General features: G+C 40.1%; 1 pseudogene; it reads left to right on the forward strand.

The window, feature by feature from the left end:
* The first annotated feature begins 17,680 nt into the window (after nt 1–17,680).
* LOC149650527 (uncharacterized) lies at nt 17,681–19,036 on the forward strand (annotated as a pseudogene).
* Nucleotides 19,037–22,816: the final 3,780 nt, after the last annotated feature.

Below are 22,816 nucleotides of genomic sequence, written 5' to 3' on the forward strand. Positions count from 1 at the left end.
TTTAATCATTTGAACTGTTTTTCAAATGACTCGTTTCGTGTTGCTAAAATGCAATGTACATGACTGTTTTCGTTTCGGTGGATTATTCATTTCCCCATGTATTCCTATGGGATTTTAGGAATTTTAAATTATAGTTTTCGTGTCGGTCAATTGTACCGTAGTTGATCAAAAACGTTTCGATTGTTTTTTACTTCTAACACGAAATGCGTTGTGAATGATGCTTCTTTCAATACCGTTTTACGTTTTCCACGAATTTTTGATTACGTTGCCGATAATTTTGATAAATATAGTACGTTTAGGTTAATGTTTCGGTTTAATGATATATTGCCTTTCTGTTGACGCAACGGAAACATCTTAAACTTGTTGAGACTTGTCCTAATAATGCCCTCGGGGCAACCACCTGTAATCAATTAAATGCTTGAACCCCCTTGTAGGATGTGTCACCGCCCCTCTCAATGACATAATCTTGGACATAACACATTTGTGTGAGTTATAAATCACTCTAAATACAACTTCCATTCATAACAATACAAATGGTTCGACCCCCTCCCAAAAGCCCTTAAGATACGTCTGAACGTGTTTACTTATAAATAAATAAAAAACAGATGGGAATAAAGGTTTAAGCCCCCCCCCCTTTAATAAAACATGGTGGGTGGTCCAATTAATGAAAAATAAATTACATTGATAGCAACGCCCCCCCTCCCAAAGCCCTTTAGACACGTTTGAACGTGTTTACGTATAAATAGAAACAGATGGGGATAAATTATTTTGTTATGAATCAAGTTCTACCTCATCCTCCCCCTTAATGTCATATAATATATATATATATCTGTTGGGTATCCAAAAGGGAATTTTGTAAACTATAGAGAGTCATTTCACTTCCGAACTCTGGAGAGAAAGGTTGTTGACAAGGTTTGAAACAAATCATTTGTTACGGTATATGTAATTCTTTTTTGGTTAAAATGTCACTTAAAATGTGTGCTAAATAGAAAATATACGAAAAAGTCAAGCTATATTCGAGTATACTTTTGTTTGGATCAGCATTTTAACTACTCATCAACTACCAAATCGTATTAAAACTACTGTAATCCTTATGTTCTGAGTTTTTTTAGTAATATTTGTTCATTTCAACTAATTACCAGCTACCAAGTTGTGTAAAAACTGCCGTATTTCTTCTTTTTTGATACTAAAATGTACTATCGTTCTAACCCAGTAACTCGCTTAATAACCAATACAAAAAAGGAGTACACCTAGAACATCATCGTAGCTTAATTTGTACCCTTTTCAATAAACTACGTAGACCTTATCTCAATTGAAACTGGTTCTTTAATATAAGAGAAACATAAACATACATGGAGACCTCAAAATCATACAGAGAATAGCATTATAGGATGGTGTAGAAAGGGTCTACTGAACCTATAGAATTACCAATAAATCATCCACTAAATGTATACAATATCCTAAAGATACACCAAAATAATACCACTATGGACACTGAGCGCCGTCACCAAGTCACGTGACATCATACCGATACGATATACCAAAAATCCTCTATAAATTCGAATTTCCCGCCAACAACATCACGTGATAAGTGTCGTCAACCCCCCCTCCCCAACCATATTTCCTCCGTCTGGCACGGTACCATCTAGAGCGAGAGGCAAGAGATAGATAGAAAAGGGGGGACAAACAACCCCCTCCTCCTCACAGTACCACCATATAGCTGACGCCTGTATACCGAACTTAGTTCGGTATACTGGCGTCTATACTCTCTGACAGATCTTATAATTAGTAAAGGAATTAAAACTCACTTGGGTTTCCTCTATTAAATGGAAAAGTTTCATAATTATGTCAATAATTGTAGGACGAAAAATTATATTCGGAAGCGGATGTCAGCCATAAACAGAATAAACTAGTAATAATGGTCTTTATCATGAGATTTAAGCTCTGAAAAGAATGTACGTCCGCGTTATTGAAACTTGAATTGAATTTCTTTAATTCTACCTGCTACTTCGAAACTCCCAAGCACACTATATTTGTTTTATAAGCACTTCGATTCGTCAAAAGCACAATTTGTTTTGCATCTTTATTGTCAAACTTGCAACGCATATATAGGAATCTTCAATTCTGAATGCAAATTTTGCGAAACCATTTGCTCTGTGGAGTCAGCCCTTGAAATTGGGAACTACTTTCTAGTTTTTCCCATTGAGGAGCAAATTCGATCTATTTTGAGAAAAAGGGACCAAGGCTCTGAAAATATTAAAGATGTAGACTCGTGTAGCTTTAAATGTGGGAGCATGTATAACCGACTTCCCATGAGAGAAATGATATATAAATCACGTGGAATACAGATGGAGTATCCGTTTTCCACTCATCGAACTTTGATATTCGTAGTGAATGAAATAGATCCATATAGCACTAAATGTTCAATTGGCTGCACTTTGGTTTGGACAAGGAAAACCTGAAATTAATTCATTCGTAAAACCTTTCGTTGATCAAATGAACAAGCTGTCAAGCGCCCGACTTGCCTATCATCATAATGGAAGAAATGACAAAATAAGGGTTTTTCCTGGTGCTTGCGTGTGCGACGCGGTTGCTCGTTGTTGCATTCAAAATATTACAATATAATGGTAAATATGAGTGTTCAACGAAGGAAAAAGTGTTAAAACCGGAAATGGTCATTGTCGAATTTATGAATTCAAAGAATGTAAACAAAGGGATATATCCCAAATGAAAAATGATGCCAGAACTGTTATACTGAAAGGCATTGGTGCAAAACCAGTCAACGGGGTTAAAAGGTTCACAATTTTGAGTCTTTTGAATCATTTTGACGTGGTTCGTGGATTCGCAGTTGACTAAATGCATTGTGTTTGCCAAGGGGTTGTTAAATCAGTAATGGGTCTATGGTTGGATAGCGTAAGCCACCAAAAGCCATTTTACTTGAACGGAAAAAAGAGAAAGTTAATAGACTCGCAACTACTTGGTATGAAACCACCAGATGTAATTACGCGCACACCTCGTTCTGTTGATGATAGAAAACAGTGGCAGGCTAATGAATGGCGCTCTTGGCTTTTGTTCTATTCACCTGCAGTTCTCAAAGGACATCTACCTGAAAAATATTTTAAGCACTGGTTGAATTTAGTGGTTGGGATTTCCATTTTCCTTTCCACAAATTTAACTCCAGAAATGATTGAAGAAGCAGCTGGCTACTTGTCTGTATTTGTTCAGAAATTTAGTAGACTATACGGTATTGAAACTAAGTCGTACAATATTCACCAGCTACTGCACATTCACGAGACTGCTCAAAATTGGGGGCCCCTTTGGTCAGTGTCATGTTTTCAATTTGAGAACATGAGTGGTAAATTGCTGAAACTCTACCACGGTACGCAGAATGGCCCCCAAACAAATTGGGGAAAAAATGTCCATTCTAGGGAAAATTGAGGAACTCGCTCAGTATACCTTCGACGATGAGGTACCTTTTTTCGGGATTTTATGAGGGAATTCCTTAAAGGATATATCTTACTTAAAAGTACAAAAAATGCTCCTACGAGAACATATAAACATAACTTACGGAAAACCGCTTAATTGTCAAACGAAGAAAAAATTGCCCTGGAGCTCATACTACAAAGAGATATAACACAGTTAAAAATTAATAAATACAATAAAATGACAGTGGATGGGTCACATTTTCGAATAAATCAACAATGAAAAGAAATAATAGTGGTGTTAAGCTCAAGAATGACGTTTTAGGAATTATAAAAGGATTTTACGAAGTTGTGACTTGCGAATGTGAAGAGATAATCCGACTATGTACAGTGCCGGACAAAAGTCTCTGGACATTTTCACTTGGCTGTCATTTTGTTCCTATTTGAGCTAGAGTAACAAAATAAGACTTTCTAAATAGGTTGACTTCTCAAAATTATTTTAAAATTAAAAATTACACTGTGGCGCTAATATTGCGTGCGCAAACGTCCCGCCTTTGCGCACGACGCTTGCCCTCGCCTGTACTAAATTGCGTTGCGTCCGACCTTTATGAATTCCACCTTTAATGTCTATTATAGTTTTACAAAATTATGGTTCTATAGTTCTTGAGTGGCTTTCTTACCGATTTTATCGGTTAACATTCTGGTGCGCAACATCATCTAGGCGGTTTTCGAAACCAAATTTTCCTTTGAAATTAAGTTAATAAATTTTAAGCGCGTTTACGAGGCTCGAAACGGAGAATAGAGTGCTGTTAAGCGATGAACCCTACGATCCAGTAACGCTTTTGAGCTCTACCGAAGCCTCGAAAGGACAGACAAACTTTCCAACGTTCAAGTCCTGCCGCTACGACTTGTTTCGCGCTACTTTGTTTGCGTGATTTTGACTCAACCACTGACTCTCTCTTAACAATGAAACTTTTACTTTGTCTAAGCTTTTTAGTACGTAACACGAATGTAGCGTACTTAACTTGTTTAACACCTACGATTCATAATAACAGAAGTATATAATACTTCTCTTCGAGAGAAGTGTACCACAAACTGGGGCAAGTGTAACGTCATTCTTCCCAAGATCGTAACATTTGGAGCAAGGTTACTAAACCAGATCATATACGCGATAAATAGTTCCCTCATCATTAGTGTTATTAATTTGCATCGAATTGAAGAAATAATAAGAATGTCTAAGTAACAATAATGAATGCTTTATTTAAAGAATGAAAGAAACATGTTAACCCTAACACGTACAAAAGACAAGTGACTAACGCGTGGGTTTATTTTGTTTGTTTACTCCTAACCCCCTTGGGTCAAAAGCTAGACTGTATAAAAAGTCCTAACAGCCAACGATCCTAATCTCAGTTCAGTTCAAATCTGTTTAAGCCTAAACTTATAAGCTCATCTTTCACACTCCCCCTATTTGAACTTAACGTAAATTTAACATTTTAACACCGTTTTGGAAACTATTTTTGTCCAACAATTTTGTAAAAATATCGGCCCGGTTTAACTTCGATGGAACATAACGCAAATCAAATAGTCCGTCTTCTAAGTTTTCTCGTATGAAATGATACTTGATGTCGATGTGTTTGGTTCTTTGATTTTCGACGTTATATCTCGAAAAGTAGATTGCCGATTGATTATCACAAAAGAGTGTTGGTTGCTCAAATGATATGTTAAAGGACTTCAGATCAGTCAACATTGGTAGAAGCCAAAGAATTTCTTTCGTTGCCTCTGATACTGCCACATATTCGGCGGCCATAGTCGATAGGGATACTGATTTTTGTTTTACTGATCTCCATGAGATAGCTGACGATCCAATGAATACTACATATCCACTTTGAGACCTCCTTGTATCAATATCAAATCCCCAATCGCTATCACTGTATACTGTCAGATTTGTTTCCAAATCATTCTGTCGTGAGTAGATATCTAGTTAGCTGCCGAAGTCTCATCCAATGAGAGTAACCCGGATTGCTACTATATTGCGATAAAGCTGTTACAGCAAACAGTCCCCATAAGTCTGATTGAACAAGATCTAAGATATCTTTACTTCTGATGTTTTCCAACCTTTTGTGTGGCACTTTCGTACTTTTCGCCAGATGGCATGTGCTACACATCCCTAATGTTCCATTTAGGTTTTTCATTCCTCGCAACATTTCGTGAGAAGCCATATATTTTAAATCCGTTTCGTTTAAGTGTCCAAGGCGTTGGTGCCATTGTTTTATACTGTCTTCTTTGTCTACTGTATAGACTTCTTGCTGTGATATTTCAGCTTGTTGTTCAGATTCTGAAACTGGTTTTTCCGGTTCTGGAACTTCGTTTTTAGATTCTGGAGCTTCTATCACTTTAGCATCAAGAGTATAAAAATGGTCCTTGGATAGTGGTGCTTCAAATGCGAAATGTCCTTTTGGAAAATATGCTGTATCCTTCTCCTGTTTTCGTATACCCGTGTAGCCTAATTGATCCATTATTCGTTCAGAGATCGAATTTCGTCCTATGCCTGGTGTATATAGTACGTCCCGTAAAAGAAATATGTTATTTCCTTTATTATTCATTTGTATCCAAATGTCACCACGACCTTCTATTCTGGATGTTCCTTCACCAACCATTGCTTGTGCCTTGCATGGAGTAAAGGTGTCAAACCAATCTCTCTGGTTGCAAAAATGCTTTGTAGCAGCTGAATCCATAATCCAGTCTTTTGTTAAACTGGTTGTACTAAATGCAGATGTTATCATGGCTCCCATCTCAGGTTTCTTTGCTTTCACCAAAGCTTTCTTTGTTCTTGGTTTCCGACAATCCACTGACTTGTGGCCGACCTTTCTGTGTTAGTATGCACTGAACGCACCAACGTATCATGATTTGAACTGATTAGAACTCCCCTGCAGAACTGTATATAAGTAACCTCTTAGCCTAGTTAAGGGGCAGTAACGACAGTGCGTCTCGATGTAACCACTCTTTAATAACTTGTAAATAAACGTAACGTTTATGAATTCATAACGTCAGTCTATTCATTAGCAGAACACTGCAATTATGGAGCGTTAAAAGAAGAGCTAATCAGAGATCGCATCGTAGTGGGAATCAGCAACAAAGCGCTTTCGGAAAGACTACAGGATGACGACAAGTTGACACTTGAGCAAGCCATTCAAAAAGTACGAAGCATGGAAGATAGACAACGCGAGCAGAAAGATTTAAATGCCACAGTGCATTCGAAGAACGTCGACCGCATTCAAAGCAGATCTCGTCCGAAGTTCAAGCCGCAATATCAAGCCAATGCTAAAAGAAAAATCGACCAGAAAGTCCAAAACGACAAGTATCACGGAGTAAATAAGAAACCTACACCGATGAAATGATGCACGCATTGCGGAGCTCAAGTTCAACATCCACGAGTAAATTGCCCTGCCAAGAACGCAAAATGCTATGGATGTAGTAAAACTGGACATTACTCAAAATACTGTCTCAACAAAAACCTACATGCAGTGGAAGACGTGTTTCTCGGGTCGATAGCGGAAATAGAAGAAACAACACAGTATCTACATACGATAGCAAGTAATCGAGAAACCAAGTGGCTCGTAACAATCAATGTTGACAGCATTCCGGTGGAATTCAAAGTGGACACTGGAGCAGATGTCAGCGCAATACCGTTAAGTTTGTACGAGAGCACACTGAACAATTTGGAGCTACTTCAGTCCGATAAAAGATTATTTGGAGCCGGACAGATATTACTCAAGACGAATGGCCGGATCGAAGCAAAGCTACGACATAAAAGTAATTCTGCGCAAGTAGATCTCTATGTAGTCCAAGACCTTCAAATAACTCTTTTGGGCCTGGCTGCGAGTGAAGATCTAAAGCTGATAAAGAAAATAATGGATATCGGAACAGAGGACAACTCAACCGTTAAGCCAATTGAAGAATTTCCAGCGTTATTTAACGGTCTCGGAAAGATGAAAAATTCGTACAAAATTCGTCTAGAACCAGATGCACAACCATATGCCTTATCAGTACCAAGAAGGGTTCCTATCGCCTTAATGGAAGAAACAAAACGCGAACTGGATCGTATGGTTCAAAAAGGTGTCATCACAAAAGTTGAAGAGCCAACGGACCAATGGTTATTGTGCAGAAAAGAAACAATAATACAGACGTAGCTCAAGAACCGACAAAACTTCGAATATGTGTCGACTTCACTCAACTAAATAACTACATCCGTAGAGAGAGATTTCAAATGCCATCCGTTGATCATATCCTTGGCCAACTAAGTGGAGCGAAGATATTTTCCAAGCTCGACGCGAATTCCGGGTATTGGCAGATACCATTGGATCAAGAATCAGCAATTCTAACTACGTTCAAAACACCATTCGGTCGATTTTATTTCAACCGCCTACCGTTTGGATTGAGTTCATGGATGCCAGAATCATAGGAGTTTCCACTCCTTGGTTCTGGCAGGGCATATCTAGCCTCCATGTCACAAGCCACTCCCCCTTCCACAGTTGTAATATAGAAAACGTTAGAGTTTTGTTATCAGTTCTTATGTTGACGGTCGACGAGAATAGTTCTCTCTTTTTGATTAAAAGTCTCCTAAGACGGGGCAAGTTATTGTTAACCAAGTTGGTTACGGGATCGTTATCCCTTTGCTATTTTTTCATCAATAAAGTTAAGAAGATTAATTCTTCTATTTTTGGATAATTAATTCTTCTATTTTTGGATAATTAAAGTAAGTTGTCTTTATTCTTTTTAGGGCCCTCGGGAGCTTTCTCCCTTAGTTAAATTATTCTACGGAGGGTTACATAAATTGGCACCCGAACAGGGACTCGACTAAGCCTCGGTCAGTCCCGTATACAAACTGTTTATCATAGTCGGTTAGGATATCCGCCCCCATGTGGCTTTAAGCCTTGGCTTCCACATTGATAGATAGTTTTAAATTTTTAATAAGATAATTGTACTAAATTAAATCTACTTTAATCACAAATGAATTAAATAATAAAATAAAAATTAACATTATCTTTGTAAATAAATTTATTGAATTTAGATAGCTTACTTTTATATTTTTGTAAACTTAACTTGTGGTTTGATTATTGTAAAACTGAACTTAAAATTAAATCGATAATGGCTTACTATTCGGACAACAATAAACAATGGAGATCGCCTCGAACATCTGAGGATGAGGAGGATGATGCAATACTAAAGAAAAGAGAAGAGCAATCAAAAGAAGATCTGTTTACTTCTACGGAAGACGATGGCGACAGGCTAGCACCGCCAGAAACAGATGATCCATTGGAGGAATTCAACCGGAAACTTCGTATTGAAGAAGAGAAAGAAGAAGAAGATTCAAGGAAGAGGACTGCAGCCTCTTCAGAACCGGATTTCTCTCCCTACCTACTATTCCTTCATAAGAGTATTCCTGCCCCCAAGGGAAGTTTAACTCCCTCTAATTACCCTCCTCAAACTAGGATTGATTCCCTTGATTCTCCTAATCCAACGTCCAAAAAAGATAAGTCTAAAGTTAGTTTTTCAAACACTTTACCAAATCCTAGAGCAAGAACTATCGGAACCCAAACATCTCCGTCTCGACAGATCCCTCAATTGGGACCAGACGCTCCCGAAGTGGAAATAAAAGCCTTTATATATTACCCTTACTCCAAACACTGGCAGATAATTCTAACCAAAATGTAGCAAACAAAAAGCTCTAGCTACTAGTTTGGATAGGTTAGTTAGGGATCTACCCACGTTAAAGGGATAGAATCAATCTTTTGACTACTTATGAGAAGCTTTAATTTTTTTAAATCAGATAGAACCTAAAATTACGTTTTCAAAAATATATAGATATTGATAGTTTTAATAACTTAACTATTTTTAATTAATGTTTAAAAGCATTAGTTTTCGGCACCGCTCCGATCACTGCTCCCTCTACAGTCGTTTGCAAAAACAAGAACGAAAAAACTAAATTACTCCCGCTACCCTCCTCTCACACGGAAATATGGTAGATTTACTCCTAAAAGTAATTTTCATACTATTGTGCATTTTCGCCAAATTAATATAACTCATTTCGATTCGGATGCTTTGAAAGTTATAAAGGAAGGTAAATAGTTTCACTGTAATTTTGGTGTTCAAAGTAAAAGTTTTACTATGCTTAATTACAATTAAAAATATGTTAAAGCCTAGATTAGGGCCTTTAGGCTAAAATAAAGTCATACCATTATTATACATGGAAGCTAAGCCTTTGCCAAAATAGCGCAAAAATGTGGTGTTTTGGACATTACCTGTAGAAGTGGGGTGGCGTAGCGGTTAGCGCTTTCGCCTCGCAGCAAGAGGATCCCGGGTTCGATCCCGGACTGTGGCACCGGGTGAAAATCTGGGAACAAATCCTTCTGCGTAGAGTTTGCAAGTTCTCTCCCCACTTGTTAAAAGGAGTTTTCCTCCGCGGTCTAACCCGGTTTCTCCTTTCCATCAAAACTTGCTGAGGTTAACGGTAATAGTTAGTATAGGGCGCTGTAGGTTAGCTGTGGCATAGGGGCTAGCCACCACCCCTCTATGCATTGTAAAGGGGCCCACCTGTAAATAAGTCGCGAGTTGACTTAGTGTGGACATCCCTTCCTAGACCAAGCTTAGAAAAAAAAAAAAAAAAAAAACAATTTTGATAAATCTCTATCATCCTCACTCTACAACGTAACCGAGAGTTAAGAGAACAATGGATAATAAACATGAAAAATCAGAATTATGTTTACAAGGGTCTTCTCAATAATGCGCCGCTTCGCCAGTGAAGGTGAAAAGCTACTATACACGGTCTAGAGCTCCCTAGATTCTCCTATTTCCAAACAACCAATGAATCAAGAAACATTTGCAACGTCATAGTGTGAAAAACAAGTTGGGCAGTATTTCGCGGCTAGTTTGAATTTCAAAATATCTAACGTACTTTTCTTAATTTTAATCGTTTTAATTCGATTTTTTTTATAGCACACATAATTTTAGGCACATTTTTTTACCTAAAACTGCCCTCATATTGTACTAGTCGGAAAACCTTGATTCTATCCCTTTAATAAATAGAGGTTCAACTCCTCAGACGGGAAAAGTCCCTATTGAACCGCCAGAAAGGTTAGCTTTTATGGGATCGTCTAACGATAACGCCACCGAGTTTTTAGCAGCTTTTGAAGAGTATGCAAAATTTCATAAGCTATCAAATGAAGAAAGGTTAGCTGCATTGCCTCTCCTATTACGAGGGCATGCCTTGTATTGGTATAGGGATTTAGTCCGTCAATATGACGATATGTGTAGTGTAAACCCTTCCCATCCTCATTTAGCTTGGAGAACATTTAAGAGACACTTTAAGGTTCAGTTTAGAGATTCCGAAGCTGACTCTAAGCTTAAGATAGAGATAATCCATAGAAGTCAGAAAGATAAGGAGTCGGTAGAGGATTTCTTCGGGGAAGTTATGAAGCTGAATTTAGGGATGACCCATCCTCTTTCCGAAAAGGAGTTAGTTCCGATAATTAAGAGCAATCTGAAAGATGAACTTAGAACTCTCCTCCTTTTCTTACAATTTACCACTATGGAAAAGTTAAGGAATTCCTGTAAAACCATAGAAAAGGATACTGAAGTTAGGAGAAAGAATGCTGAGAAAAGGGAAAAGAGGAAGTCACCCCCTAACCCTAAGGTTAAAGCTGAGTCTTCTTGCCCAGCTAATAAGGGCTCAGCCCATAGTCAGTGTTCCCCCGGGCATTGTCAAAGCCCTTGTCCTACTTCTCCATCACATCCTAAATGGGAATATCCCTTGAAACCCTTAGACTCTAGATCGCAAGCTAGAGCTCAAAACACTTCTAATAGAGGTCAACGATCTTATAATAGATATTATAATCAGAGATCGAAGTCCCCTGGTCGTCAATTGGCCTTATCTTACCCCTCTACACGTACGATCACCTGTTACGGTTGTCAGGAACCTGGTGATCTTGCACCCGATTGTCCAAATAAAAATATGATCCAGTCGGGGGAAGCCCAGACGGGAGAGGTCCCTCGTGGTCCCTCTCCCGGTGCCCAATAAATTCCCCTAACAAGAAGCGTGTCGCGTTTCCCTTGAGGATTGAATCAGTCCGAAAGGGTTCAGTTTATAAAAGGGTTACTATTCCCGTTACTTTTGAACACGCGACAGTTCACGCTAAATTAGATAGCGGGGCCGATGCCTTTTTTGTTAGTCTTGACCAGTGGCAGAAAATCTGTAAATTTAGAAATTCTTCAGAATTACCTGAAGATGAAGAACTAGATTGTGTAGTTTGGGGCGACGGCCGTTATACGTTTACAAAAGGTTCTCACGAGTTAGAATTTACTCTTAAGTCAATTGACAGTGAGAAACTATTCAAATTTAAATTCTACATAGTTCCTTCCTTAAATAGTGACTTTATATTGGGTCAAGATTTTCTTGAAGAAAATAGGGTCAATTTAGACTTTGAATCGTCACAATGTTCAGTCGGTAACTTAAGGATCCCTTTTTCAATACCATCAGAAAAGGATCCAATAGATAAGGAGATTGTAGAGAATATTAAGGACGCAGTTTCCGCAGCCCCTATTACTGATGAACAACGTCATCAACTAGAAACCCTTTTATTGAAATTCCCTGAGTTGTTTTCTGATAAAGTAGGAAGAACAGGACTAGTCTTCCACGAGATTCATACGGGTTCTAGTCCGCCCATAAAGTCTCAGCCTTATCGAGCTAATGACCAGAAAAGGAAAATTATTGAACAACATGTAAAGGAAATGTTAGATGACGGGATAATTAGACCCTCAGTATCTCCTTGGGCTTCGCCCGTAGTTTTAGTTGATCAAACAAAACGGGGTAAACCCTATAGGTTTTGTATTGATTACAGAAAACTAAATCAAGTTACCATAAAGGACCCTTATCCTTAGCCTAATATAGAGGACATGTTAGCTAGGGTGGGAAGACCTAAATTTTTAACAACACTTGACCTTAAATCAGGGTATTGGCAAGTGGAAATGCACCCTAAGAGTAGAGAAAAAACTGCATTCGTGACTCACATGGCAAAGTACGAGTAGCTCTTTCCAGCGTCTAATTGACGAAATTTTTAGAGACGCAGATTACTTCCAACTAATTGTCTATTTAGATGATTTAATCTCTCTTAGCGAGGATTGGGATCAACACTTAACGTGTTTAGAATATGTCTTAAATAGGTTAAAGGAAGCGGGTCTCACCCTTCAGTTGAAAAAATGTCGTTTCGCTCAAAAAGAAGCTACCATATTTGGTCACATAGTAAACAAAACAGGAGTACATATAGATCCTTCAAAAATAGAAGCTATTCAGAAATTCCCTCCTCCTAAAAATGTTAAGGAAGTTCAGAGATTTTTAGGGATGGCAGGTTGGCACAATAGGTTTATTAGCCACTATTCTCAAACAGTAGCCCCTATTAATAAACTTAAAAGAAAGGATCAAAAATTTGTTTGGGGCATCGAACAGCAACAGGCGTTCGAAAAAATTAAAGAAGCAATTTGTGAGGCTCATCCCTTAGCTTCCTTTAGAAGGGATTCCCCGTGCATTCTCACTACAGATGCTAGTGATGCAGGGTTAGGTGCCCTTCTTTCCCAAATACAAGATAATGTCGAAGTTCCCATAGCTTACGCTAGCACAGGTCTTAAAGACGCAAAAACAAGGTACTCCACTAGCGAGAAAGAGTGTTTAGCCATATGTTGGGCGGTTAAGAAGTTTAGGCCCTTTCTAGAAGGTCGTAAATTCACTGTCATCACTGACCATCAGGCTTTACAGTGGTTGTTTAATATCAGGGAACCTAATTCTCGTCTAGTTAAATGGGCAATGTACCTTCAGACCTTTGACTTTACAATTAAGCATAAAAAAGGAGTAGAAAATGTAGTAGCCGACGCTTTATCGAGACCTCCGATAAACGTCCTAAGCATAAACCTTAGCTCTGCTACTTCGAATTCTACTAGTAACCAGGATCCAACTAGTAGTAAAACCAGTCAAAATTCCACCGGTAGTATTAATTCAACTTCCTCTAGTGAGTCTGTTGAAGGTCGGATACGTCCTCCAGGTCCTAGAGCATTATATTCAGTCTTTACCATAGAAGACGTAAGAAAGTCTCAAAGACCCATTTGCTTCCCCTATTATTAATTCCTTGCAAGGACCTAACCCAGTTAGGAATATAATGTTCGAAATGAAAAACGATCTTCTTTATAGAAGACCTTACAGGAATCATCCTGAAAAGATTTATTTACTTCCTCGTTTAAGGCTAGAAGCCATGAGGTTGTTACACGACCACCCTTTATCGGCTCACCGGGGCAAAGATAAGACCCTTAGTAAAGTGACTTATAGATATTGGTGGCCCACTATAATTAGTGACGTCCAGGATTATGTTAGAGGATGCTCCTTATGCCAACAATTTAAGGCTAGAAACAGGAAAAAGCCAGGTCTAATGCAACCCTCAGAAATAACAAGTCCTTGGGACCAAATTAGTGTCGACATAATGGGACCCTTCCCTTCCAGTAGACACCACTATAAATATTTAATAGTCTTTGTCGATTACATGACTAAATTTGTGGAAATGATTCCACTAAAAACTATTACTGCTAAGACCTGTGTACAGGCTTTTAAATCTATTATTACTAGGTGGGGAGCACCGAAAACTATTCTTAGTGATAGAGGGGTACAGTTTACTTCAAAACTTTGGCTGCAAACTTGCAGAGCATTTCGAATTAACCCAAAGTTTACCACCCCCTATACTCCTAAGGGAAACCCCACTGAAAGAGTCAATAGAGTAATAGGCGAGTTAATATCGTTTTATGTAGGGAATCACTATGATAGATGGGATGAATCCCTTGACCTTCTTCAATTTGCTATAAATTCCGCACCTCATGAAACCACGGGCAGATCCCCGTTCTTCTTGAATCTAGGGCGGGAGCCACGTCTCCCTTGGGATTTAGATATTGAAGAACCCATTCAGGACAATGATGACCCCAGTCAGTCGTGATAAGGCTTTGAAGGTTCTTAAGGAACAATTAGCATTCAGTAATGAATTGTCTTAGTTAGCTAAAGCCCACCAAAAGAAATACTATGACCTCCGCCATGACCCTTTAGAGTTTGAGGTAGGAACTTTAGTATGGATGGAAACTCATCCTTTATCTAGTACGACGAGTCAGCTTATGAAAAAGCTTAGTCCTAAATGGGCAGGTCCCTTTAAGATAGTTGCAAAACATTCCCCCGTTGTCTATGAGTTAGAGGATGCTAACTCAAGGCAGAATGTAGGGAAGGTTAATCTCGAACATCTGAAACTCTACTGGACAAACGTAGCTGTCTTCGACCAGGCCGGAAATGCCCCCACTTCTCAATCGGACGTTGCAGACGAAATTGAACCTAGTCCTTCTACGGATGGTGATAGAGCGCTCCACCAGCCTGAAAAGACTTCCTCAACCACGTCATCCGAATCATCATCATCTTCTACGTCACCGCCACCGCAGGACGGTCAGGACGTCAATCAACCGATTGTTCCTGTTATGCCAGATGTCCCTCAACCCTCGACATCAAGTACAGTAGAAGATCAAGCAGCGGATCAACCGATCCCTCCTGCAGTTCGGGATGATTCACATCGCCCTACAGATTCTGACAGTGAACCGGGCATGGCCCTTTTTGAAGACCCTCCTCTCCTCCTTTTTACCTATCATGATATGAGGGCTTTTCAGCTCGATCATCCCTCTAACGATAGTCCGCCTTCTGCGGCAGGGGAGGCTTCCCCGTCTGATCAAGAATCAGTCGAGGAGCCAGAGCTACATAAGTCAACATCCAGTTTTTCAGAAGAAATTCGAACACCGGAAGACAAATCAACGTCTTCTGAACAATCAGTCACGGAACCGGCGTTACAGCATTCTCCCTCTTCTGGTTTTTCGGAGGCAATAGAACCTCCCGAACCGATTTCTACTCCTTCGGAGGAAATATCAACCCCTGAACAAATTCCTTAACCGCAATCCCAGTCACAGCGTGCGTCAGACAGTTCGTCGACCACGTTGTCAGAATCAATGAGAACTCCTCGTCTAAATAGGGCCACATAACCCGAAATTTATTTAGAACCGTTTATATTGGGATGGCGCCGAGAGGTGTGTAAGAGGGCGACGGTTCGGCCCGGAGGTAATGAAGTTGACATCTACTATCGACCTCCTGACGATAAACGGTTAAGGTCACCCCATGAGGTTCAAGTTTACCTCAATAATAATAACGTCACGAACTTAACAAGGGAACATTTATGTTTTACCCGAGAGCCCATCTCTGTTTTCCCTAGGGAATTTATTTCCCAAGCAACAAAGAGAAATTACTAATATATCTAATTTTAGATGACCAAAGGAGGAAGTCCACTACCCATATTCTTTGATCCTCCGTAAGGAGAGCCTAACATCACGGTAAAGGGGAAGCCCTTCGGGTATGAAGATTGAACAGAAGCTCATGCAGCACCAATGAAGAAAAAAAATAATTTTTCTGTGAAAAACATTTTGTGATCGAACTTAAAAATATCTATACCCCTGGTAATGATTTTAAGGGTTCCTCGGGGTAACCCTAAACTGAAAAAAAAATCTTTCTGTGCTATATTCTTGTATTATAAACAAAAGTTCCTAAAGAGGGGGGATGTAACATGGATGCCAGAATCATAGGAGTTTCCACTCCTTGGTTCTGGCAGGGCATATCTAGCCTCCATGTCACAAGCCACTCCCCCTTCCACAGCTGTAATATAGAATACGTTAGAGTTTTGTTATCAGTTCTTATGTTGACGGTCGACGAGAATAGTTCTCTCTTTTTGATTAAAAGTCTCCTAAGACGGGGCAAGTTATTGTAAACCAAGTTGGTTACGGGATCGTTATCCCTTTGCTATTTTTTCATCAATAAAGTTAAGAAGATTAATTCTTCTATTTTTGGATAATTAAAGTAAGTTGTCTTTATTCTTTTTATGGCCCTCGGGAGCTTTCTCCCTTAGTTAAATTATTCTACGGAGGGTTACAATATCCTTGGCCAACTAAGTGAAGCGAAGATATTTTCCAAGCTCGACGCGAATTCCGGGTATTGGCAGATACCATTGGATCAAGAATCAGCAATTCTAACTACGTTCATAACACCATTCGGTCGATTTTATTTCAACCGCCTACCGTTTGGATTGAGTTCTGCCTCGGAACATTTTCAAAGACAAATAAGCACAGCTTTGGAAGGCGTATCAGGAAACATTAATCTTCAAGATGATGTACTAGTTTTTGGCAAAGACCAAGACGATCATGACAACAATCCAAGAAGAGCATTGAACGCAATTGAGAAAGCAGGACTAACACTGAACGTGGAAAAATGCCAGTTTTCCGTACCAAGAGTCAAGTTCGTTGAACATACAGTCGACGGACAAGGAATCAGTCCCGATGACGAGAAAGTAGAGGCGATTAACCAAATACCTCAACCTCAAGATGTAGCCGAACTACGACGCTTTTTGGGCATGACGAATTACTTGGCAAAATTCATTCCAAAGTTGTCAGAAACGATTCAACCATTGACTGCACTTCTCAGCACAAAGAACCAATGGCAATGGTCCGAACCTCAACAGATAGCGTTCGAAAAATTTAAAAGGATACTTACGACCAAACCAATACTAGCAATATTCGACCCGTCGAAAAGAACAATTGTATCAGCTGATGCATCCTCTTTCGGAATTTGAGCCGTAATTAGACAAGAACAAGAAAATCAAGAACTCAGAGTCGTCGCATATGCTTCCAAAACTCTCACCCCTGCCGAGCAAAAATATGCTCAAATTGAAAAAGAGGCACTGGCCATGGCATGGGCCTGTAAACGCTTTGAAGACTATATACTGGGATTAACAATTGACATCGAAACAGACCACAAGCCGCTAGTCTCTATCATGCAGAGTAAATCATTGGACGACCTATCACCTCGCTTGCAGCGACTTCGGATACGCATGATGAGATATGATTATAAAGTTTTCTATACGCCAGGAAAGGACCTTACGATAGCAGATACTTTGTCCAGAGGTCCACTGCCAGAGACTGGAGACAGCGAACTGGAAGAAGAATTCGATGCTCACATCCAATTAATTATGTCAAACTTACCTGCTTCTGACGTTAGACTTGCAGAAATATGGAAAGAGCAACAAAAAGATACAATTTGCCAAACCCTAACCAATCACGTAAACCAAGGGTGGCCAACATGGAAGAATGTTAACCAAGAACTGATGAAGTACTACCCATTCAGAAACGAAATCACCATACAGCATGGTCTACTCATGAAAGGAGCGAGAATCCTGATACCTCGATCAATACGAATGGATATCTTAGAGAAAATTCATGGATCTATTCTATTTGTCTGGAAAAACCTACTTGCTTGTCACCGACTTCTACTCAAGATACTTCGAAATTCGAGAACTACGAGATCAAAGCTCTAAAACCATAATAAATCAAGTGAAGTCAATATTCGCCACTCACGGAATTCCAGAGATAGTAAAAAGCGACAACGGACCACAGTTCAGAAGCGAATTTAGCCGTTTTTCTAAGGAGTATGGCTTTACGCATATAACTTCAAGCCCAAAATTTGCACAAAGTAATGGCTTTGCCGAAGCAGCTGTCAAGATCGTCAAGCAAACGCTAAAAAAAAAGCAACGATCCGTACCTGGCTCTGCTCTCGTATCGCACAACACCATTAGCCAATGGGTATACGCCTGCTCAACTCTTAATGGGAAGAAAGCTACGGTCAACACTTCCGCTAAAAATCAAAGAACTGCAACCGAGAATTCCACCGTACGACATAATACGAAAACGAGAAGAACATCGGCGCGAAAAGCAAAAGGAAAATTATGACAGAAGACATGGTGTACATCACCTGCCTACCTTAATAAAAGGGGAGAATGTGTGGATTACGGATTTGCGAATTCAAGCCACAGTTGAAAATCTAGCTAAAGAACCTAGATCCTATATTGTGGATACACCCAATGGAACTGTTCGTAGGAATAGGTATCATCAAAAAGGGATTTATGGGATAAGAACGTCGGAGTTAGCGAATTCACTCCCCATCCTCGCATACTTTATTGAGAAACTTCGTCTGCTTATACTTTGACTCCACCCACAAATTCTGTATATAGCTACTTCTAGAGATCGAATTTGTGGGTGGAGTCAAAATATAAGCAGACGAAGTTTCTCAATAAAGTATGCGAGGATGGTACTAGAGGCTAAAGCTATGATTCGACGTTCTTATCCCATAAATCCGTTTTTGGTATCATCTTATTCCTATGCCAAAAACCCCAGAGTCGAGACAACCAGTTTTGCCCGAGGTAGTCCCTGAGTATCCAGCCATATCAAATCAACTTAACCATCCAGAGTTGCCCGAAAACCCAACCAACGACCCAGATACTCCAGACGAGCAAACCCCAGCGATTCCAGATGATCAAACTCCAGCGATTCCAGATGATCAAACTCCAGCGACTCCAGATGATCAAACTCCAGCGTTTCCAGATGATCAAACTCCAGCGATTCCAGATGATCAAACTCCAGCGATTCCAGATGATCAAAATCAATCAAATAAATAAATAAGGAAGGAAGGAGTAGCCTCTAGCGTTCAGCCGCGTTTTGCTTCGCTCCGGTTTTTAACTTAACTTTTGTTATTTTCTCGTGTACTTAAGTTAAATACTTGTGCTTTTCAGTAAGCTTCACCGCGGTGTATTCCGTTTCTTGGTTTAAATTGTTCTTATTTATGTCTCATCGGGTAAATAAGTTCGTTGAATGCCTTTCGCGTTAAGCCTCGGTCTTTTGTGACTGTTCACGGGCCTCGTGTTTTGTTGTTTTAAACAGCAAGTAGTATTGCAGATTTTACCTCGTATTTTTTAACGGAAACTACTTGAACTATGCCTCGTAACCCTTTTTGGTTTGACCACTGTCTTGTAACTCTTTAATGGTTGACTTACCCAAGGCCAATAAGTTACTGTTACGTGCTACAGTCGCCGCTGTGGCGTAGTTTCTTACTATTGCTATGCCGAATTTACTACGTACACCTCTTAAGATGTCTACTCACCAGCCTACATCTACTTCTACAAATCCTATTGGTAACTCTACTGCCTCAGTGCAGTCATCTCCATCTCCTAGCCTGCCTCGTTTCAACTTATCTACTTGTTCTACATGCAAAAATAGTTACCTTTTACCTCTAACCTCGGATGCATTGGTTTGTCCTCACTGTGTTCTGGTTCTAGCGCTGGAATCTCTCAAATCTGAAGTTCGCTTACTTAAAGATACTATGGCCCAAATTACTGACAATACCGCTACAAATGGCATTGATTTATTGACTCTCTCGGGTGACTTAAAGACGGTTGACGCGTCGCTGTCTAATCTCACGTGTACTGTTGTTAAACAATCAGATTTAGTTACTCATCCTGTTATTAATGCCATTCATTCTGATCTCAAATCCCACAAAGAAGCTATTTCTGACTTATCAACTAAATTTCATGATCGGCTCACTGATTCGACTAATAATGCGAGTTCACAAACCTCACTCTCTGACATTGTAAATCAAGTTCACGAAGAGACTGTTTCTATGTTTGACCGCCAATGCAATATCCTCTTGTTTGGTCTCCCTGAAGTGGGACCTAGTGAAGACTCGGATCAAATTCGATCCCTTATGTCTGACTGCAAAATTAACTCCTTTGTGCGTTTTTTTCGCCTAGGCCGTGTGCTTCCCTCACCCGGTGAACGCCCTAGGCCTGTTAAAGTGGTTCTTCTTTCGCCTGGACATAAAGGCATGATTTATCACTACTTTCGTTTGCGTAAATCTGAAAATCCCAATTTTTCGCTTGAAGCACGACCAGACTATACTCCGTCCCAACGCTCTAAACTGGCTGCCGCAAGAAATGAACTTTCACGACGCCTTGCTAACGGTGAAAGTGATCTCGCTATTCGTAACTGTAAAGTTGTTAAAAAGCCGCGACGCGTCTCTCACACCGGGCACTCTCCCATTGTTGCTAAGCCGGGTGATCTTACTAATACGTCTTCAAACACTGTGCCCAAACGTGTCTTCAGTGCGCCTCAAAACCTACCTTCAGCCCCGATCGCGCCTGGTCCACCACTATCCTTCCCTAATTCTCTTCCTATTGTTGCACCGTCTTCTCCCAGTGCGGTTGGTCTTCCTTCGCCCCCTAATGCCATTTCGTATCCTCCATCGTTAATTAATCACAATCGTCTTGCGCCGTTTAACTTCTACCCCTGTCCACCACCATTTAACAACCCCCACCATCCGCCGGCCTTTCGTTCCGCGTAACGTACATATACCTTCTACCTTAAATTCTAAAGCCGCCGTTTTTCGCCCGTCCTTGCAAACTTATCTACAATGCTACGCCTCATCTAAACCTCAAACCGACTCTTCGACGGCCTCAAACCGTGTCTCGCTTCATGCTACTAGTGATTCTCTCGCATTATTGACCAACGTCCGTAGCCTTAATAATCGTTATTAGCTGGAAGAACTTGCTGCTCTAGTCACCACTCATCACTTATCTCTTGTTGCTGTAACCGAAACCTGGTGGTCACCTGAAGTACAAGACTGTGAATACCCTCTTCCGGGACTTACTCTTTATCGCCAAGATCGTCTTATTAGCTCTTACGGTGGCGTAGCGTTATATCTTCTCTCGTCCTTACAGGTTACCGTTTTATGTTTCCGTGATCTTGATTTACCCAATTTCACCCCGCATATTCACGGTCTCGATATCCTACCAGTCCTAGTGTCACAATCTAACTTTAAGATTGTTATTTGCCTAATCTATCGCTCGAATAAGGCCTATTGCAACCATGACATTCTCCTATCGCTTCTAAACGCGTTAATTGTATACTGTGATAGCAATAAGTTCCTACTCCTCCTACTAGGAGATTTTAACTACCCACTAATTGACTGGTCTACAACCGCTCCAAAAACTGGTGCGTGTCGGTTTAGTAAACTCTTTAGTGATATAGTGCGACAATACTCCTTAACACAAATTGTCTCATTTGCTACCCGCGATGGCGGTACTTTCTGTAATGATAATATTTTGGATCTAATTTTTACTTCAGACTGTAACCTTGCGCATACTCCTGTCTTACTTCCTCCTATAGGATCAAGTGACCACGGTTCAATACTTTTTTAATATTGTCCTCTCTCCCTCTAGTCAAATTCATGTTCCTAAACCGAATTTTTTTAAAACCGACTACGACTCATTTAGCTCCTTCTTATCTACAATTGACTGGTCGTTGCTTTTATACCAAGGTGACTTAGACACTACTTGCTCGGCCCTTACCACCTTGTTACATTCTGGTATACGCGATTTTGCCCCGTTGTCCAAACCCCGTAAAGTCGATTCTGTTGCCCTTCGCACTCAAGCTAGTTACAATTTTAAACGTAAGGCCTGGCAGCGTCTAACTAAAGCTAAATCCCGTGGAGCCGCGTCTGCAACAATTCATCGCCTCCATCTTGCTTACCGCTTAGCCCGTAATGCTCACACGACCCATTATCGAAATTCTCGACGTCGTTATGAAAACTCCCTAGTATCTCTTATACAAACCAACCCGAAATCGTTTTACTCTCACATCAACAACTTTCGCAAATGTCGATACAAAATATTACAATTAAGGCATGCTGATGGCTCGCTAACCAATACTATCTCTGAGTGTGCTTCACTACTTAATGACTATTTCGCCAGTACAGTTAAATGCCCTATTATATTACCATCGCTATCCATGCCTCCTGCCCCTTTAGACCCTGCGGCGCCTGCTCTAGCTGAATTTAATTGCGACCTCAGTGATATCATGAGACTCCTCTTAAGTTTAGACGTAAATCAATCGCCAGGTTCTGATGGTATTCACCCTAACCTTCTAAAAACCCTAGCACCACGTTTAGGCTTACCGCTCTACCTTCTTATAGCGCGTTCCTTTTCCTCGTGTTTCATACCCACTACCTGGAAGGAAGCTAATATAACTCCTATCCATAAGAAAGGGTCAAGAGCTGATCCTAATAATTACCGTCCCATTAGCACACTTAACCAAACCTCAAAATTATGCGAGCGTCTTGCACATGAGCAATTACGATCCTTCCTCGAGCTTAACAACTTTTTCTCCCCTCATCAACATGGCTTCCTTCCTCGTCGTTCATGCCTAACCAACCTAATCTCTACAACTAATGAATGGACCCGCTGGTTAGACGACGGTTACTCTGTAGATGTTTTATATCTTGATTTTAGTAAGGCTTTTGATTCCATTCCTCATTATGCCCTTCTTTCTGCCCTTAAGGGTGCTGGCGTCACTGGCAAAGCATTAGCTTGGTTAACTAACTATCTCTCCGACCGCAAACAGAGAGT

The sequence above is a fragment of the Phalangium opilio genome, unplaced genomic scaffold, assembly GCF_054372755.1.
Source record: "Phalangium opilio isolate 3A_F unplaced genomic scaffold, DU_Popi_V2 ptg000086l_1, whole genome shotgun sequence".
Classification (NCBI taxonomy): Eukaryota; Metazoa; Arthropoda; class Arachnida; order Opiliones; family Phalangiidae; genus Phalangium; species Phalangium opilio.